Below are 16155 nucleotides of genomic sequence, written 5' to 3'. Positions count from 1 at the left end.
TTAATTTTATTTCTACATACTAGCACCGAATAGTTAAAAGCTGTAGCAAAATACCATTTACAGTAGCATCAAAAATATGAAATTCTTAGGGATAAATATAACAAAATAGTGCCGAGAGAAATTAAAGCAGACCTAAATAAATGGGGAGCTATACCATGTTAATGGACCACAGGACCCAATGTTACTAAAATGTCAATTCTACCAAAACTGTTAAATAGATTCAGTGCAATCACAATCAAAATCCTGGCAAGGCTTTTTGTAGAAACTTACAAGCTTATTCTAAAATTTACGTTGGAAATCTAAGGACCTAGGAGAGCTCCAATAATTTTGAAGAGGCAAAGAAAAGAGTGCCTGGCTTTAAGACTTCCTCTGCTTCTATGGTAATCTAGACGTTGTGGAACGGCAGAAAGATATACATGCAGATCATTGGAACGGAGTAGATTCCGGAAACTGACCCACATTTATAGTAAATTGATTTCCAACAAAAGTTTCAACATAATTCAATGGGGAAGTGATAGTATTTTCAACAGCTGGTGCCAGGACTATTGGACAGCTACGTGCAAAAACAGTGAACCTTCGCCCAACTTCATCCCATATTAAAAAATTAACTCAGAATGGTCTGGTCGCCCAGACCTAAATACGAAAGCTAAAGCTATAAGGTTTATAGAAGAAGAAACATGTTGTATTTGCATACAGTGTAATATCATTCAGCCTTAAAAGCAAAGTTATGACACATGCTACGACATGAATGAACCTTGAGGACATTATGTTCAGTGAAATAAGCCAGACATAAAAGGACAACTACTGTGTGATCCACTTACACGAGGTCCCGGGAGGAGCCAGATTCGTAGGGACAGACAGCAGGACAACAGTGGGGGCCGGGGCCGGGGAGGGGACGGGAGGGAGTGTTTCATGGGGGCACAGTTTCAGTTTGGGAAGATGGAAAGGTCTGTGGATGGACAGTGGTGATGGCTCCCCAACAGTGTGAATGGACTGAACCCCACTGAGCTGTGACCCCTGTAAAGTGGTTTAAATGGGGATTTGCATGTGTATTTTACCACAGTTCAAAACAAACAAAAACAAGGACTAAAATTAGCCATTCGGCCTGGGTTTGGCTTTATCAATGGCAGACTGGGCTGGCCTGGCGGGAGCCCCTCCTGCAGGCTTAGTGGGTTTGGGAGGGAGGAGAGTGCAGGCGAGGTCGGCACAGTGGCTGTCCTGGGAACGGGAGCCTCAGCGCCCAGAGGGGCCGGGAGGCCTGGAGGCTGTTCTGCGTCTTGTCCATCCATCCAGGAGGTGGCCTACCTTCCGCTGTTCCTGCGAGCCTGCAGGCGAGGTTGAAATTGCTTCGCGGTCGTCCTGGGGTGTGGTCTCTGCATCTCTGCGGTTTGTTCATTTATGGGCCATCTGTTGGGCCTCCTTATCAGGCGGGGGGGAAGCAACAGCACTTGGAAAGGCCTGATAGGCTGTGTCCCTGGTGTTTGCTTAAGTTAGTGGACCATTCAGGTCATCGGGACCTGAATCAAGTTCATTCATAACTGTCTGCTTCCCTGATGTGCAGTCTTTTTGATTTTAAAGTAACTGCGCGTAGTTTTTTCACTGAGTATTTTTCCAGTCCTGCCTAAGTACGTTTCTGTTTGTCTTTAACTCTCAGGCCTTCAAGTTGGAAGCCTCTGAGGACGATTGCTCACCCCACTGACCCTGCTGACCCCGGGCCACGGTGAGTCAGGAGAGGGGGGCACCTGACGCTTGAGCCGCGTGCGTGTGTGCGTGCATGTGTGTGTATGTGCGTGCGTGCTCCCTGGAGCAGCCCTGGAGTGGGTCCTGCCCCAGTGGTCTGGACCTGGCTCTGTCGGCAGACACAGAAGTCTATCGCCTTGAGAGCCGGACTCGCTGATCCAGCTTCAGTGACATTGTAGGGACCGAGCAGGGCACGGCCGGACCTTAACACATTGTTGGATTTTCTTAAAGGGGTATACACTTTCAAGTTTTCTTACAGACAAAGGATATTTATTATAGTCAGAATACAAATGAAAAAGTCCCGGTAACGCGGTTCCCCTTCTGTTTCTTCCTGGAGGGATGAGTGAAGGGGCCAAGCTAAAACTGCTGCCGGGTGGAGGGCATCTCGGGAAGTGAAGAATGGGCGTCCCCCTAGCAGAGCTGGACCCAGCTTTTGTTAGCAGACCTGGAAGTCCGTGAGTCTTTTGGAGATGGGCATAGCTGTCCAGCCTAGTCGTCCAGGGCTGGACTGTGACCCGGAGGTCAGGGAGCATGTTTGCCATCAGGCTGTTCTGCTCCTGTAGGTAGCTCCTCCGGGAAGCCCAGTGGTAATCGGCAGCTGTGGCAGAGATCCCTGGTCAGGTGGCCTTGGTTCCTCCGGGGCTGAGGACAGAACCTGGCCGCAGAGTGACCGCCAGTGACCCGGCCCTCTCCCGTGCTCCCGTGTCCTGGCTTCGGGCCATCCAGGACCTGCCTTTCAGGCTCCAAGCTGACCTCACCTTCTGCGCGCAGACACGTTCTCGGGGATCTGCCGCGTTAGGTGACTGAGTGACAGGTTCCTTTTGTATTAATCCAGCCTTGACCAGAAGGCCTCCCCCTGCCATTTCTTCTTTGGACCCAGGAGACATCTGTCACTTCAAGTGCTTTCTGCAGAGAGCGAATCCAGCCATTAGGTTTGGAAGTTTACAAGTTTCACTGCGGGATCCCAGCTCTCGGTGGGCACAGGCAGTTTCCCCTCATGTGTAATAGTTACACGGTGTTCTGATAGCGACTGGCCTAGCGGGCTAAGAACAAGCTCTGGGGATGTGAATAGGATGAACGCAAGCCAGTGTCAGTCGCATGCCTTTTATAGTCATAGTCATGACTTATTGAAAATAATGTTGCTTAAGTATGTGACTGGGGCACTGCAGTGACAGTTACTTCATTTAGTGTCTCTTTATAATTAAGTATTTTATTATGAGCGCTTATTGGATAACTGGGAATATAAATATGACTGCATGGCGGCTCTCAGCTACCGCGCTCTCTGAGCACCTCATCTCCCGACATTCTGAATCAACAAAAGTTTATTTGCTTTTTTTGCTCATTATTGATTGAGTACACAGCTTGTGGTTTTAGCTGTTAAATTGTTGCAAGCTTCTGTTCTGTGCAAAAGAATATCAAACTACATCGTATCCTAAAGTTGAGCTCTCCATGTATTCCTTTCCTTTTATCATCTGGCCGTGGGTGAACTATACTTGGGGCTAAAAGGATTCTCTCCCTCATAACTGCCACTGCCCAGGATGTGGCCTGCGACGGCCGCAGGGACTGTGGGTGGCACCAAGAGCCTTTTGATGTGTGAAGCACGTTGCGTCGTACGCGGCAGGAATGTGTCGTCGACACTGGTTTGTTTCTGGAGGAGAGCGACCGGGGGCCCTGGTCATCAACCAGACCTCTCCCAGAAAGACGGGATTGGGGGAGGTTGGAGATGGAAATCAGTTTGCTCTCCCTCTTTTGTGGGGGCGGGACCTCCAAGTTCTTTAGCAATTGAAGGCTGGGAAAAGGGACGGGGAGAAGAGTGGCAAGTTGGAGACATGCTTTTCAGCCCCGGGACAGTCAGATTTATAACCAAGCATCCAGCAAGATTAACTCAACATTTACAAAAATAAATGACTTTTCAGTTACGCGTGTACGACTGACCATATTTTAGAGGCAGGAAAGATATAACCCCTCCGCCCAAGCTAGTAATCATCAGTATTGAAATTTAAAGCAAATCATTCGTTTGTGACTTGAACTGGCACCTCTCAAAAGATGTCCAAATGTCTAATAGACATCTGAAAAGGTGTGCAACTTAATTAGTCGTCAGAGAAATGGAGAAGTTACAAGCCACAATGTGGTTTGATGAGTGGCAGGATGAGGTGAGTGGACCAGGGTGGGGGCAGGGGGCTCATCCATCACTCTTTTTTTTTTTTTAACGTTTATTTTATTTTTTAAAATTTATTTATTTTACTTTTGGCTGCTTTGGGTCTTCATTGCTGCACACGGGCTTTCTCTGGTTGCGGCGAGTGGGGGCAACTCTTCGTTGCGGTGCGCGGGCTTCTCATTGTGGTGGCTTCTCTTGTTGGGAGCGCAGGCTCTAGGCGCACGGGCTTCAGTAGTTGTGGCGCACGGGCTCCGTAGTTGTGGCTCATGGGCTCTAGAGCGCAGGCTCAGTAGTTATGGCTTGCGGGCTTAGTTGTTCCGCAGCATGTGGGATCTTCCTGGACCGGGGCTCTAACCCGTGTCTCCTGCACTGGCAGGTGGATTCTTAACCACTGCGCCACCAGGGAAGCCCCTCATCCATCACTCTTGTCATTGCTATTATGCATGTCGGCTCTGAGCTGAGCACTTAAAAATCCCTCACTGTTCAGTTCTCTTACTATAGTGCGGAACAAATGTTACTTGTGTTTTTCTGATGAGGACGCAGGCTCAGGATGAGTCCTTTGCCTGTGCTCACGAGTGGTCCCCTGGGGTTCAGCGCTCTGCTGTGCCCCGAGGGCAGGTGTATGTGGTCCTGTCCCTGCCGGCCCCTGGCACCCTGGTGGACACTTGTGCTGGTCGTCAGGTCCTGTGCCAGCCCTGCAGGATGTGCGGTTGCTGCCCGGGAGGGAGAGGCTGGGGGAGAAGCTGGGAGAGTGCTAGGACTTCGGCTGCGCGGACCCTTGGGCTCTGGGACCTGAGAACGCCCGCCTCCAACGTGACCTCAAGGCAGCATGCTTCGTGGCTGGCTCTGTGGCCCCCTCACTGATGAATGGTAGAACAAGCTAAACATCTCTCCTACAGCGTATTGCAATTTTAGCTCCCACGAGTTTTCCATTAACTTTTCTTACAAGTTTAAGATGACTGGAAGGTTTTCCTTAGTCTTTCTTAGGTACTGATGCTGAAACAGTGCCTTTCCCTCCCCCGCTGTGGCCCACGTGGACTGCAGACTCAGAACTCAGTCCAGGGGGTGGGGGAAGGGGGGCAGGGGGAGGGGCTGCGAGGGCGGTCGAGGTGGGAGGCCCCCGTGTGCACCCCCCTGCATGGCCGCGTTTGAGGACGGGTTCTCTTTGCTCTAAAGGTGACACGAGGGGCTGAGCAAAGGGCTCAGACTTTGACGGGCCAAGTTGTGTCTGGAGGAGCCTGGTATCCTGCAGGGTAAGCTTTTTCCCTTAAGAAACAGTCTTAACAGTGTTCAGCGTAGTTGTTCAGACTTCGTAACCACTGGAGAGACAGAAGGTTGGAGCTTTACAAGCAAGCAGGTAATTTTTTGTTAATATTTAAATTTTAATTTAAGAAGTGATACGTGCTTATAAAAATTAAACACAGAACCAAATCTAATAAGTAATCAAAGTTCCATTCTTCACTCCATCCCAAATCCCACCCTTTTTCCTGGAGGGAAGCACTAAAAATGGCTTGTGGTTTATCCTTTCAGAGCTTGTCAAAACACACTTAAGAACACGCGGGCACAGAGTGTCTAAAAATGTGTCTATGTGTCATGATATCCATCTGTGCAGCTTAGTTTTAACCTGCTTGAGGGTCTTTTACTACACATAGATCTACCTCATTTAAAAAGACTCAGCTTCCTCTTTCATGCATGTTCTCAAGAGCATGGCCGTATATACGTATACGTACACACACACGCACACGCTTTGTAAGAAGTCTGGGTGATAGTGTCAGAGCACATTTACCTGGTTATCAGTTTCTTAGAGCCAGAGTGTGCTTTCAAGACTTGAGATGTGTTTGTGCGTCTCAGAAAGTGTCATAAGTAGCACACTCATTCTTGTATTGAGGGGCTGGGGGGAGGGGTTGGGTGAGTGCAGTGGGGACAGTCCTCTGGGAGGGTGACAATGGGCCTCCAGGCTCTGCAGTATCTGAGCGGCCCTGCCCAGCCCAGCTGCCTGACCTGCTGGAAGGTGGACTTTGCCCCCTGCCCGTGTGGAGTCTCTGGCTGGTGCTGTTTGTAAGCTGGAGGGGTGAGCGTGGGTAGGCTCTCCAGGGACAGTGGCCTGGGCCGGATTCAGTTTCCACCGAGGAGTGTCTGTTTTCTGGAACATTCCAGGCCGCGTTCCTGTCGTTGGTAGACATATAAAGGGTTGTGTGCACACGTGGTTACATGCGCTTTGTCGCCTGGTCACCAGTGTTCGGTAGCAAAGCCGGGTCCTTCAAGTATCTAAAGTGCAAGCACAGCAGAAGCAGAAACGGGCCGGGGCCTCCGTCTGGCTCTGCTTGGCCACGAGGCCACCGTGTCCCACAGACGCCGTCCGCCTGGCTGTTCCTCATCTCTCGGTGAATAGAACCGAAAGTGGGAGAATACGCCTGAGCCAGGCGCCGTGCCTGAGCACCAGGACGCTTGCCGCCGGCTGGCCGGCTCTGCTCCACGGGGCCGGAGCAAGACGCGCGGGGATGGGCGTCCGGGGAAGCGCCTTCTGGAACCGCGAGTTCCCGCTGCCGCCTCGCGCACTTGGCTCTGGCCTTGACTGAGGTTGTTTCACACGGGCTTGTGTGTGAATTGAATTTAGGAAGCGTGTCCATGGAAACATGGAAACCCCCGGACCGAGGCAGGCGATGGACAGTCCAGCTTGCACAGCCCAGCGCAGGTGCTGGAGAGAGGGCTGGCCCATGAGCGCCTGTCAGTTCGCGCACGTGTGGCCCCTTCTCGGGTCTAGGGCTGCTGTGCTGTCTTCCTGGTTCCCCCAGCGACGTGAGCTTCTCTCGGGGGAGCTGCTGGCTGGGAGCAGACCCGGGAGGAGGGAGGCCCTGCCCGGCTGCCCACCTGCCAGAACCCTCGCTGCCCCCTTGCTATCGCCAATAACCTGCCTCAAGAACTTCCTGGATTTTCTGTGTAGACAGTCATATCACCTACAAGTGACGAAAGCTGGTTTCCTTCTTTTTAACCCTGATTTCTCTTCTTTCTTTTTTTTTTTTTTTTTTGGCGGCACGCGGGCCTCTCACTGCTGTGGCCTCTCCCGCTGCGGAGCACAGGCTCTGGACGCGCAGGCTCAGCGGCCATGGCTCATGGGCCCAGCCGCTCCGCGGCATGTGGGATCTTCCCAGACCGGGGCACGAACCTGTGTCCCCTGCATCGGCAGGCGGACTCTCAACCACTGCGCCACCAGGGAGGCCCTCTCTTACTTCTTTCCTTGTCTTATCACCGTGGCTGCAGTGAGCTTTCTGGGGAGTAGGGGCCTTGAGGCCGGACGTCCTTAAACAGTTGTGGGAGGTGCTGAGCAACTTCAGCTGCTTTTCCTGAATCTCATGAAATAATCGTGTTGTTTTGCTTCTTTTGTCTGTTGACAATCACTAGACTAATTGATTTTCTATGGTAGACCATTCCTGCGTCCTGGCATAAGCCAGGTTTGGTCACGATGTTTTGTTTTTAACTACGTGACCGGCATCGGTTTGCTAAGGTACATTTATTGAGAATGTCCGGTCTGTGTTCACGCCTCTGATTGGCCTGTTAAGTAACGGGCGTCTTGTCTTTTTCCTGATGTTTGCTGGATGCCTCTCGTGTTTCTCCATTAAGTAAATGCTGACTTGGAGTCTTAGATGTTATCACCTCACGGAGAAGTGTATGGTGAGTGTCTCCTCTTAGGGGGAAGCATATAATGAGTGTATGTAATAATTTTAAATTGCTCCTACTTTAATGAGTGTTCTCATCAGGGAGTGAGGTTAGATTTTGTTAAATTATCTGCCCAGAATTCTTTTTAAAGAAATATAATGGATTTTATTCATAGATTTCTTCCTGTCAAACCATCCTTGCATTCATGGAGCAGACCCCACTTGGTCATGGTGCATTAGCTTTTTAATGTGCTGTTAGAGTCTGTTTGCTAATTTTAAAGGAATTTTTGTATTTATATCCATAAGTAAAGAGCAGTAGGTCTGAAAATTCTGGTCTCTTTACACTCTTAAAAAATTATTGAGGACCCTAAGAAGCTTTTGTTTTTGTGAGTTATATCTACTGTGGTTCTCAGCTGGGGTGATCCTTCCCCCACCCAAGGGGACATTTGGCAACACCAGGAGATGCTTTTGATTGACACAACTGGTGTGCTGGGGTGTCTCTACTGGCATCCAGTGGGTAGAAGTTAGGGATGCTGCCGAATATCCTACAATGCACAGGACTGTCCCCTGACAGAAGAGCATCTGGTCCCAAATGTCAATAGTGCCGCAGCTGAGAAACCCTGCTCTTGATAAGTAATCATTTAGAAATCAACACAGAACACTAAAAATTTTTATTTAATAATTCATTTAAAAGAGCAGCAATAGGGCTTCCCTGGTGGCGCAGTCGTTGGGAGTCCGCCTGCCGATGCAGGGGACATGGGTTCATGCCCCAGTCCGGGAGGATCCCATATGCCGCGGAGCGGCTGGGCCCATGAGCCATGGCCGCTGAGCCTGCGCGTCCGGAGCCTGTGCTCCGCAACGGGAGAGGCCACAGCAGTGAGAGGCCCGCGTACCTCAAAAAAAAAAAAAAAAAAAAGAGCAGCAATAAACCCATTACATGTTAACATAAATAGCATTTTTTAATGAAGAAGAACTATATTTTCCAAAACTGAAAAAAAATGTAATGAGGAGAGGGCCATTATTTTATATTTCTACAATGTAATTAATCTCTCGGGCATCTGACCTAATAGGAGACCCCTGAACTACCTGCTTCTGCATTCAGACTGTTTTACTGTGTTGTTTGGTGGAGCTATGCGATGAAAATTCTGCTTCCCCAAGTATGTGCTTGGAAAACAGATGACTCTCAGACTCCCCCCACCCCGCCCCGGGGTCCTCATATCACACTTGAGAGCTGTTGCTTTAGACGAGCCCCCCTCTTTCTGCTTTCACTCTCACATTGTGGATTCAGCATCCCGCTTCCTTCGTAAAAAGGCATTTGGAAATTTCCTTCCTTCTCTGTGTTCTGGAGAACGTTAGGTTGTGTCAAGATAATCTGTTCTTATAGGACTGAGTCATCTGGGTTTGGTATCTTTTCTTAGAGGTAACTCTGACCGACAACTCTTTTATTTCCGTAAAACTAGGTCTGTTCAGACTTTCTATCTTTTCTGTGGTCACTGTTTCCGTAAATTTTTTTCTCTTAGAAAATTATCCACGTCAACCAAGTTTTCAGCTTTATTTGCATAGAGATGTACAGTTATTTCCGTGATTTTTTAAAAACTTTATTTTTTGATGGTTTTTCTCTTATTTTATGTATTTTTATTGCCCTGGGGGTGTATGTTTTATTAATTTTTTGAACACGAGTTTTTAGCGATTTAACTATTATACGCTTTTTTGTCTAACGCAGTTTGCTTTTACCTTATTAATTCCTTCAGTTACTTTTGTAATTCTGAGTTTCTCAATTGGAGGCTTAACTCTCTTATTTTCATGCTCTCATTTCTAAAGATGTACAGTATTTAATGTGATAAATTTTCCTCCAAGCACTGCTTTAGTTTTCGTTACGTTTTCTGGAAATTCTGCAGTTTGGGTTTCTACTTCCTCTGGAGAGGAGCGTCTAAGAGGAAAATATTCATGTTTGGGGCGGACGGGGGGGTGGGAAAGGCCTTTTCTGTCTCCTGATTTCTAGGCAATATTGTCTGTGTTTTAATTACTGTTCGGGATTTGTTGGAAATGTCTTCGTTGCTTAATTTATGGGCACTGTTCATGAATGTTTCTATGAGCGATTGAGAGAAAGTGTGTCTTCCCTTATCAAGTGCAGGATTGGCTACCTGTTCTGAAGATCCCCTTCATACGTCTTGCTGCTGCGTCGTTTGTGGTCTCTCTTAGTTCCTGGCCACTGTTCTGTCTTGGATTAAACGAGATGCACTAACACCTATGATTAGCATGCTTTGATTTGTTTCCATGGCATCCCTGTCATTTCTGCTTTATGAAAATTAAAGCTGCCTTATTTGGTACATAGATATTAAACTTATATCTTCCTTGAGAATTTTAGTTTCTAGAATGATCCGTAGTCCTGCTTTGTCTCATTGATTTCCCGTGCCTGATACTCTATTCTCTGATATCAACCCTTGGACCCTTTTTTGGGCGTTTCCCAGTATGTATTTATTCATTCTTTTCGACCCTGGTGAATTGTTTGGGTTGAGGTTTTCTCTTGCACCTAGCAGAACTGAATTTTTTTTCACAAGCCAGTTTGAAAATAGTTCCCTTTTGGTAGCTGAACTCAGCCCGTTTGTATTGACTGATATGACCCATGTGTTCGGGTTAGTGCTGTCCCTATTTTGTGTATCTCAAGGGTAAATACAGGTAGAACGGTGCCCGTACATAACACACTCACTGGTTCTGTGTGTGGGGTCTGTTCTCAGCCTTTCTGGTGTTGTGTTTTGTGTTTGGCAGTGCTGACCCGATAGAGGGGAAAGTACGTTTGGCCTTAGTGGTCACCTACTACGAGGAGCTTTATGTCAGATCCTGGGTCCCCTCCTTCTGGATAATGTCTGTTGTTTCTCTACTAGGAGTGACAGTAGGATGCCCTGACACCTCCCCTCCCCGCGGCGTTCCCCTGCCTGGCACCTGCTCCCGACGCCCCTGCACGCGGGCTCCCCGTCGGTGTACCTGCTTCTGCCCGCCCCCCTCCCTCCCCCGCCTGCCCTGCTTGGTTGCCATCCTGTCGGGTCCGCCGTCTCCACCTGGTCTTCTCTCTCCCCTGGAACATGCCAGAGCTCCTTCCGGTGGCCAGGGTGTGTCCTCCGGCCGCGTGGTGGGCACCGGTTCAGAACCGCTTGTCCCCATGTGCCAGCCCCCTTCATGGCTTAGGGCCTCTCCACTTCGAGTCTGCTTCTCCCTCTTGCTGTGCCACACCAGCGTTCTTCCCGTGGGTGTTTGTCTGCGCGTCTTTCCTTTGCCTTCGGTTTCTGTCTTTCTGTGACACCGCGTCTTAGCTTTGTGTGTCTCCTGTAAGTCTAGCAGACAGCTGGAGTTTCAGACTGCTCTCTATACGTGTCGTGATCAAGTGATATAGTTGTTCATCACTGGTAATGAAGGGCTTTCTACGTCACTGTCATCACGTCATCATTATTCACCATCCTTTTCCTTTGCTTTCCTGCCTGTTATTGAATTTAGCCTGTTAAATCTGTTCATTTGCTCCTCTCTGTGGAGTGGTACCCTTCTGACGCTAGGATGCCTGGAGACCGAGATAAAGGGCATCCGTGTCTCTACTTTCTTCCCAAATAGCGTGAAGACCTGAGAACCAGGATTTGGGCTCACGATGTTTTCACAGCCTCATTTCTGGGCACGTACAGCACCGTGCCGGGCGTTTGCACCTCTGCTCCCTCAGAGTCCCTGCCGTGGCCGGACAGGCTCTGGGCGTCGTCTGCAGACGAGGGACCGAGGGACCGGGAGCTCGGGGAAGTGATGCTGGAGCAGACGGCAGGACACATGGGCCCCGACTGTGTCCCTCCCTGCCCACTTCTCCTTTCCACCCCTGCCCTCCCCAGATGCTCGCCCTGCCTTTTTTTTTTTTTTTTTTTTTTTTTTTTGCAGTATGCGGGCCTCTCACTGCCGTGGCCTCTCCCGTTGCAGAGCACAGGCTCCGGACGCGCAGGCTCAGTGGCCATGGCTCACGGGCCCAGCCGCTCCGCGGCATGTGGGATCTTCCCGGACCGGGGCATGAACCCGCGTCCCCTGCATCGGCAGGCAGACTCTCAACCACTGCGCCACCAGGGGAGCCCCGGGCCTGCCTTTTTATCCTGTTCGTTCTCTATCCCACATGCCCACACAGTTCTGATTGCAGGAGCCCAGCGGGTGCTGAAGTCCACGACCAACCATGACCACCACATTCACCGTCGCCCACACCCCCGAGCGTGGGGGCCCTTCCCAGGGCAGCTTCCCCCACCGGCTCATTCTTCTGTGGGTGTGTGTGTGTCCCCCTGTGGGAGGGTGGGGCTCAGGGCTGCCCGTCCCATCCTGGCTCTGTGATGCCGGGAACTTGGCTTTATCAGGGCTTTATCACAGACCTCGGAGCAGCTCCGCTGTTTGGCCGCCAGCCCACAGCTTGTTTTCAGTTGACGGTTGTGCTTCTGTTAATCAGTAACCAGCCCCCGGCTGTTGGTTCTCTGAGGAGAGTCTTCAGGGGTCATGCTTGTGACCCCTGACCTCTGGAGTCTGGGGATGGGCCGGTGGGTGTCTGGGGAGGTAGGCGTGTCCACAGCCACTCCGCAGGACAGGACGGGTGTGGTGGAGAACATTCCAGGAGCGCAGGGGGACGTCGCAGGAGACCAGCGGTAGGTGCAAATGTCAGGAGAGTCCTTTACGATTTCTCTGTATCTTGATGCTGTTTTTGTGAAGGTTTAACAAACACTTGATAGATCGTTGTGAGGATGCAGGCTTCTTTATTTGGGGTAAATGCTGTCTAGTGAAAACGATTTCCCCTTTAGTAAAAGAAAATCCTCACACCCGGGATCTGGGTGTGGGGAGCGAAAACTTGAGGAAGGAGGGAGTTCTGGTGGCTGGTACCAGCAGGACGTGGGGGACATGGGACATCCATTTGGGTGTTTTTTCCCTGCTCTAGGTACCTCGTGTTGGACGTGCTAGAAAAATACCTCAACCAGCAAGCAACACGTGTTGTCTTTCTCAGAAGCCGTGTTCCTCATAAAGGACCCGCGGTTTAATGCTTTGCAGTAAAGACAGACTCTGATCTGGGGTTTCCGGGGCCGCGGGGAGGGTCTGTTGCTCTTTGGGTTTGGAGCCTTGGTGTTCACTGTGGTGTGTCAGTGAGGAGAGGACCCGGTCACCATGACCGTGCACCTGCCCAGGCCCTTAGGCGGGCCGCCCCTGCAGGAGGTCAGGTGCCCAGGTGGGGGAGGGAGGCGCAGCGCCAAGCCTGCGGCGCGTCCATCACAGATCACGTCCAGCAATCGCTAACTGTAGTGGAGGCCACATGCCACGTGCCGCTTGGGGTCGGGGCGGGCGAACGCCTGCAGGCATCGCCGCTTGTGGAGGCCGCGGGCCCCGGGGAGGCAGCACGGATCGACGTGAGATGCGCGCGAAGCCCCACTTTCGGGCCGTCTGTTCCTTGTCCATTTGTAGGGCCCTTCTCGGTTCCCAAGGCGACGTTCGACGGGACGGTGCAGACAGACACCAAAATGTCGGGTGACAGGTGCTACAAGGAGCCTAGCTGGGGGTGTGGCAGAGTGACGGTGGGGTGGACGCTGCGGGGGAACAGACAGCCCCTCCCGGGGGGGTGGGGGGGCAGGAGGTAAAGGGCCCTAGCAGGAGCGCGCTGGAGCGGGGACAGACGGGCTGAGGGACGCCAGGACGGACACAGCACAGCTGGTGAGGGGGGCAGGGGAGTACGGACAGCGGGCCCAGCAGCCAGGCCGGGGGGTTGCTCTCGGTTCAGTGGGGCCCCCGGCAGAGGCCCGGCACCGTCATGGTCTCACCGGACGGCGGGGGGGCGCACGTGAAGGTCGGGAGACGGGCAGAGAGCAGCCCGGCTTGCGGGGTGGGGTGCGTGCATGGTGGACGTGTGGGCGGGAGGGGCGCCTTGGCCGAGGGCGGGGCGGGGGGTAGGTGTGTGGAGTGTCGCCCCCCCACACACCGTGCGGCGTGGCCACACCGGGACGGAGCCACGTGCCGCCGGGAGATGCTGCTTCTGCCGGTGCTCCGCGCCGGGCCCGCCTGGCAGGACGTCTGTCCAGTGTCTTACGCCACTTCGCAGGGTAGCCATTTTCCACGAGCTGCGCGTACCCTTGACCTTTGGGCTGAATTAGGTGGAAAGCGGGCGGCCTTTCCCCGTTTCTCTGCCCCCCCCCCTCACTGCTCTCCATGCCTTGGCGGCGCTACACTGCTGACCTGTACTTCTCCTTTCAGTGTGGGGGGCTGGTCAGGCCCCAGCTTTCAGTCTCCAAAAGGAAGAAGGAGGAGACGCCAGCCACGGTCTCTTCCCGGATGGCCCCCCGCCTCCTCGGGGGCAGGTCCAGCGGCCGTGGGCAGCAGCTCCCTCTGCCCTGGGCCCTGCAGCGGCTGCCCCAGGCCGCGTTCCTGGCCGCTCCTGCTCTCCTGGCTCGTAGGGCACAGAGTTTGGGTCACTGGTGAAAAGCGCCCCTCCCTGGACCCAGGCAGGAAGCAGGATCCTCCCTCCCGGCCTCCTTGCAGCTCCTTCCTGGCCAACTGGGCGGGGCTGAGGGCAGGATAAAAGCCACCTTCTGGGACTCCGGTGCATACCCTGCTCCGGAGGCAAGGTCCTGCAGGCTGCCGCCCGGAGCCCACAGGTGAGGGCGGGGCTGGTGAGCCGCTCCCCAGCAGAGCCTTCCTCCTTCCCGCTTGTGCGGAGAGAGGATGGGAGTTCAGGGCCGCGCATCTCAGGCCCGCGGTCTCCAAGTCTGCACCCTCTGTGGGCTCCCCTCTTCCTAGGCTCCGGCTGCAGAAGAGTGGGGTGGGGTTAGTTGTTTATCCAGGGACCCCTCCCCACCTTGGCTGGCCTCGAAATTTGAAAATTTGCTCCTTTTTAACATATGGAAGGTCCCGCAGTTTGTCTGTCCTAAGCCTGAGCTTCAGGAGACGGGCAAGGGCCGGGGACATTAGAGTTCTTGTTTTGATACGTCCTGTGTGCCCCGACTGCAGTGCCTCCCACTCGATGCTGGAATCCGTCAGGCTGTCACAGCAGATTAATTTCTGGGTCTGTAGTGCCTCCCTGGTCAGGGTGGTCGAGAGCTTTCTTCTGCCACAAGTGTCATGTGAGTAACAGGAACGACAGAGCCCGACGGTCCAACGTGGCATCCCGCGGCCCACACGCGGATGCTGAGCCCTTGAGAGCCGAGGGGCCGCGAGAATTAAAAACATACGCGGACTTCAGAGACCCAGACAAAGGGGTGATATACAACATCTCATTATTGCCTTTTTAATATTGACTGCATGTTAAAACGATATCTTGGCTATATTGGGTTAAATAAAATACATCATTAAAGTGAATTTCACCTTTTAAACGTGGAAGTAGAACATATAAATTACACGTGGGGCTCACGGTGTCTCCCTGGGCCAGCCCGCTTTGCCTGCGCCGGACTCTGAGTCTGCTGAGAGAGAAGGGGGGCCGATCGGCTGTCACTCGTGCTTCCGCCGGCTGAATGGCCGTTTCTCCGGCCATTAATGCATCCCTACGATGAAATACTCTGCAGCTGATGTTACAAGAATGAAATCGGTGATGCTGATGCTAACGCTACTGGGCCCTGGACCTGTCCCTCATCCAAGTACTTTGCACAGTTCGCTCATTTCACCTTGTCTTCCCCACTGTACAGATGAGGAAATGGAGGCTCAGAGAGGTGCATAACTTTCTCAGGGTCACACAACTCGTTGGTGGCGAGGCCAGGGTTCGGACCCAGGTGCTCTCTGTGGCCTCCACTACTTGTGCAGAAGAGGAGAGGTTTGTACTGACCCGAAAGACTCTTCTGCTATAGTGCTTAGTCCATTCAGGCTGCTATGACAGACTCCCATAGACTGGGGGCTGATGAGAACAGACCTTTATTCTCATAGTTCTAGAGTCTGGAAGTTCAAGATCAAGGTACTGGGACTGCCCTGGCGGCGCAGTGGTTAAGAATCCACCTGCTAATGCAGGGGGACACGGGTTTGATCCCTGGTTCGGGAAGATCCCACATGCCACAGCTACTGAGCCTGCGCTCTAGAGCCCGCGAGCCACAACTACTGAGCTCACAGGCCACAACCACTGAAGCCCGCGCGCCTACAGCCCGTGCTTCGCAACAAGAGAAACCACCGCAATGAGAAGCCCGCGCACCGCAACAAACAGTAGCCTCCGCTCGCCGCAACTAGAGAAAGCCCGCGCGCAGCAACGAAGACCCAATGCAGCCATAAATAAATAAATAAAAATTTAAATAAATATAAAGACATAATTTAAAAAAATAGAAAGATCAAGGTGCTGGCAGATTCGGTGTCTGGTGAGAACCCACTTCCTAGTTCACAGCCGGCCATCTTGGCACTGGGTCCTCACATGGTAGAAGGGGCAGGGAGCTCTCTGGGGTCACTTTTATAAGGGACTCCACCCTCGTGACCTAATCACCTCCCAAAGACCCCACCTCAAATGCCACCCCACTGGAAATGACTGGGATTTCAACGATGAATCTGGGGGGAGACGAAACCATTCAGTCCATAGCACAGAGCATGGAGGGAGAAAGACAAGTTACAGAGTCCACAGTATCACAAAGTGTTATTGTTTGAAAT

The 16155-nt window shown here is 52.2% G+C and overlaps 1 protein-coding gene across 3 annotated transcripts in view; it reads left to right on the top strand.

Annotated features, from left to right (window-relative positions):
* Positions 1-16155, top strand: part of AGPAT3 (1-acylglycerol-3-phosphate O-acyltransferase 3) — a 95217-nt gene that overhangs the window by 25592 nt on the left and 53470 nt on the right. For 2 of the 3 annotated variants that reach the window (XM_082839145.1, XM_082839143.1), the window contains exon 2: positions 1655-1720. The gene's annotated coding sequence lies outside the window, so the exon portion shown is untranslated. Of the gene's footprint in view, positions 1-1654; positions 1721-12161; positions 12207-16155 lie in introns of those variants that run through there. The other variant, XM_082839144.1, reaches the window with a different exon arrangement.

Source organism: Leucopleurus acutus (genome assembly GCF_964270905.1).
Source record: "Leucopleurus acutus genome assembly, chromosome: 5".
NCBI classification, from domain to species: Eukaryota; Metazoa; Chordata; class Mammalia; order Artiodactyla; family Delphinidae; genus Leucopleurus; species Leucopleurus acutus.
Note: the sequence above shows the minus strand (reverse complement) of the source record. Positions and strands in the feature narration are given on the sequence as shown.